This window comes from Mastomys coucha, unplaced genomic scaffold, assembly GCF_008632895.1.
Source record: "Mastomys coucha isolate ucsf_1 unplaced genomic scaffold, UCSF_Mcou_1 pScaffold14, whole genome shotgun sequence".
NCBI lineage: Eukaryota > Metazoa > Chordata > Mammalia > Rodentia > Muridae > Mastomys > Mastomys coucha.
In genome coordinates, this window is record NW_022196896.1 from 42,743,653 (window position 1) to 42,748,142 (window position 4,490).

A 4,490-nucleotide genomic window follows, 5' to 3' on the forward strand; every position below is an offset into this window, starting at 1 on the left:
TGAAGCTTGCATCTATGACTCCTGATCTCTTTCCCAGGTTTCCTATCTCCATGGTTGTCTCCCTTTGTGATTTCTTTATTGTTTCTATTTCCATTTTTAGATCCTGGATAGTTTTGTTAATTCCTTTATCTGTTTGGTTCTTTTCCTGTAATTCTTTAAGGTATTTTTGTGTTTCCTCTTTAAGAGCTTCTAGCTGTTTACCTATGTTCTCCTGTATTTCTTTAAGAGAGTTATTTATTTCCTTCTTAAAGTCCTCTTTCATCATCATGAGATGTGATTTTAAATCAGAGTCTTGTTTTTCTGATGTTTTGGCATATCCAGGACTCGCTGTGGTGAGAGAACTGGGTTCTGATGATACCAAATAGCCTAGGTTTCTGTTGCTTATGTTCTTGTCCTTGCCTTTCATCATCTGGTTATCTCTGGTGCTAGCTGTTCTTGCTGTCTCTGACCATTGCTTGTCTCTCCTGTTCTCACAGGTGTGTCAGCACTCCTGCGAGACCAGCTCTCTCCTGGCAGTATTTGTATATGTAGCACTGTGATACATGGTCAGCTCCAGGGCACACAGAAACCAGAAGTTCTTGTCCCTGGCTGTTCCTTGGTTTCTGTATCCTGATGGTTCAGGATAGGTCCCTCTTGGGCCAGGAATTTGAGCAGAAGAGTGGTCTTACCTGTGCTCACAAGTGTATCAGCATTCCTGCTAGGCCAGGTCCATCCTGAAGGTATTTGGGTATGGAGCACAGTGGCACAAGATCAAGTCTGGGCGCAGACCAAAACCTGAAGGATCCTTTCCCAGGCTGCTCCCAGGGTCCTGTGTCCTGAGGTCTCTTGGCGTGTCCCTCTGAGTAGAAGCAGTGGTCTTACCTTTGCTCACAGGCTTGTCAGCACTCCTGGGAGACCTGATCTTTCCCGGTGGTGTTATTTGGGTATGAGTGCTGTGGCATAGGATCAGCTCTGGGTGCACACAGAAACCAGAAGGCCCAATCCAGTTTTTAAAGAGGGTGAAATGCCTCTGTTCTTAAGACATTCATTAGATAAGAAGCCTGGAGATCTGTGACGTAGGACACTGACAGCAGTTTAACAAGCAATGCTGTAAAGGCTGTATTCTGGATACAGCTGGAGCCTTACTTACACCATTGGCGATACCCACATGTGCACACGGTGCATGCCCATAACGAAATACCATGGCAACTGTCATTTCATACCCACTGGGACATTCAAATGTTTTAACAAATTAAATAAGCATCTTGTGAGTAAATGAACACCAAAATCAGTCCTTTGCTTTTTAGTTCATGAGATGGAATCTTTGGGTTTTTGGACTTTAAAATTTTCAATATTTTCAAAGGGTTTTAATGGCAAGAGTAAAGGACTGTTCATTGCAAATGGATAATTTTGAGCATTGTATTAAATGCTATATTCATTGGCTTGGTGAGAAATTATTTGATACTGGAAATATTAAGTTAAGAACTGTTTTGTGCATATAATGACAATGTATATTATGATAAATCTACTCATAGATTATAAATAAAACACATTGTTTCCTCTGCTCTTATAGTAATATTCTCAATACAAACTTTTGTGATTTTTTTTTCAGAAATGAGTTTTTATTTTTAATCTTTAGCTTGATTTAAACATTGTTTTTAGTATGATGCCAACTCCAGCTGTTTAGAAAGGGCTCTGGAGATGTGTTCTAGAGCAGCACATGCTTGAGGCTCATCTTTGGTTCTGGAAGCTCTGAGGCAGCCAAACACGTTCTTTAGGCATTTCTGTGTGAGGGCCAAGTAGTCCACACACTTGACAGCCTTCAGATCCTGCACCAGCTTTTCAGCAGTCTCTGGAGTAATAGGCTTCCGTTTGTTCCTGGTAAGTTTCTCAATAGTAGAACCGTCATCTCTGAGGCCCGTTTGCATCCCAATAAGGAAGAAAGGAGTCTTTTGATGGTTGAGATTTATCTCAGGGGCCCACTTTTCTTTTACATTTTCAAATGAGAATGAAGAGACCACTGAAAGACATACTAGAAAAACATCTGTCTGTGGATAACTTAGTGACCAGTCTGTCATGATCCTCTTGACTTATAGTATCAAAAAGTCCAAGAGTATATGGCTCTCTACCAATCATAGCTGAGACTACATAGTTGTCAAAAACAGTTGGTACATACTACCTTGGAAATTTGTTTGTTTTACAGGATATCAAGAGACATCTTTTACCAACAGTACCATCGTTACCAACAATACATTTAATTGTCTGCATTGCAGAAATAGTTTTGTATCCACTTTTAATATTTCAAATTAGATATTGACTTCAGATTTTGCACTTTTGTGATCTTAAAAGGCCTGGGGAATTTCCCCATATCAGCGAAAAACAAACAAACAAACACTGTTCCACAGTGGATACAATTAGTCACAGACTCTTCAATTCAGTTTTGATGCTCTTACTTGGAAAGAGAACCAGATCCTGAAGGTTGAGGTCTTAGTCCCCAACACTGACAACACTTCAGATGAATTGCAAAGCCTAGACCTGGGATCCACTGAAAATTAGAGATCTCTTGGCCTATTGGTTAGAGTAGTGTTGTGATAAATCTCCAACATGCAACTCAGTTATGTATTTATACACTGCAAGCATACACTGGGCAGTAGGCCTCTACACCACTTTCTTCCCCAGCCATGAAGTCTCTGCTACTTGCAGGTTCCCCAGGCCATGTGCTTCTGCTTCATCTTCACTCAAACTTCTCTCCCTCTGTCCTCCTCAACATTGCATAATGGTTGCTCAACCTCTGCTATTTCTTTAGCTTTGAAAGAACTGATACAAACATCCTATTTAAGGCTGATGATGTAACAATCATTTATTCTAATTACCTTAATCTCATAAGTCATTATTATGAGTTTCTTGATCCACTGTAAAAAGAAACCTATCTGATTAAGGCTGAGAGTAGCACTAATCTGCAAGTACAAACACAAATATTTAGCAGCTTGATACTATGTCCATTTAGCAAAACACCATAGGGCCTAGAATCTCCCTAGTTGAGGGCTTTTGACCAGTTTACTGTACAAGGCATGATTTTTCTCCAGTGGAGTGGGCCCACAATCTAATCAGAGAGTGATTGATTACCCCATAACAATCATGCCACTAGTACACAAGTGTCATCAGACAACTGATGACTCTTCTCCCCAGTAGCTTTCATAGCTGCATAAAACCACTTCTTTACTTCATTGGTTTTTTGTATATTTTATATTTTCATTTTATTAATTTCTTCCCTGATCTTACTTGTTTCTTTGCATCTGCTTATTCTGGGTTTACCTTGGTTTTGTTTTTTAAGGCTCTAAGACCTAGTTAATTATCTGAAACTCTGATTTTTTAAATTTAATTAATTTCTTTTTTACTTATTCACTTTACATCCTGCTCACTGCTCTGATTTCTTTTTAAATGTAGGAACTTAAAGCTATAAACTTCCTTCTTAACTGCTCTGATTTTATCCCATGGTGTTAGTATGTTGTGTTTTCATTTTCATGAACTTCTAGAAATCTTTATTTTTGTGATATCTCTGATAACTCATTTATTATTCAATAGTTTTATTCAATGTCCATTATTTTGCCTTTGTTCTATAGTTCCTCTTGTTGATTTCTCATTTTACTCCTTTGGAATCACATAGAATGCAAGATATTATTTTCATTCTTTGTGTTCTATTATCTTCTTAAAAGAAGTTTCCATGAGCTCCTGAGAACAATGTGTACTCTACGAAGTGTTTGAGTAGAATGCTCTGTTGACTTCTGTCAGGCTCACTTGATCTATGCTTTTCTTTAAAAGAGTTACTTCTCCAATTTTGTCAAGATGAACATCTACTTTTGCGAGTGGAGCATTAAAGCAACCCACTAGCACTGCATTGCAGTTAATCTGTGTTTCCAATCTAGCAGTGTTTGCTTTATGAAATTGGGTACACTTGTGTTTGATGCTTATATGTTTAAATTTATGATGTTGTCCTGAGGGATTATTTCCTTAATCCTTATGAAGTATTCTTCTGACCAATTTTGGTTGAAGTGTATTTTATCACACATTAAAACAGAAATAGCTGCTTGTTTCCTAGTTCCATTCACTCCACAAGCCTTTTTCCATTACTTAGACCCAAGGTTTAATCTTTGATAGTAAAGATACATTTCTTGAGACCACAAATAAATGGGTCCTATTAAAAAAATTATTTAGCGCCCACAACACCGAGAGGAAGCTCCATTCCCAGGTGCTCTGACACACCCAGGATTAGAGAGTAGACCTTGGGCGCAAGCTCTGCAGCCAGTCCCACAACACCCAGAGGAAGCTCCACTCCAAGGCATGCTGACACACCCAGGATCAGAGACCTTGGTCACAAGAGTCAGATCTAAAATCACTTATCATGATGATGATACAGGACCTTAAGAAGGACATAAATAGCAACCTCAAAGAAATACAGGAGAACACAAGTAAATAGCTAGAAGCTCTTAAAGAGGAAACACAAAAATCCC

The 4,490-nt window shown here is 38.8% G+C and overlaps 1 pseudogene; it reads right to left on the minus strand.

Moving 5' to 3' along the window:
- Window positions 1–1,637: 1,637 nt before the first annotated feature.
- LOC116089379 lies at window positions 1,638–2,247 on the minus strand (annotated as a pseudogene).
- Between the last annotated feature and the right edge of the window lie 2,243 nt (window positions 2,248–4,490).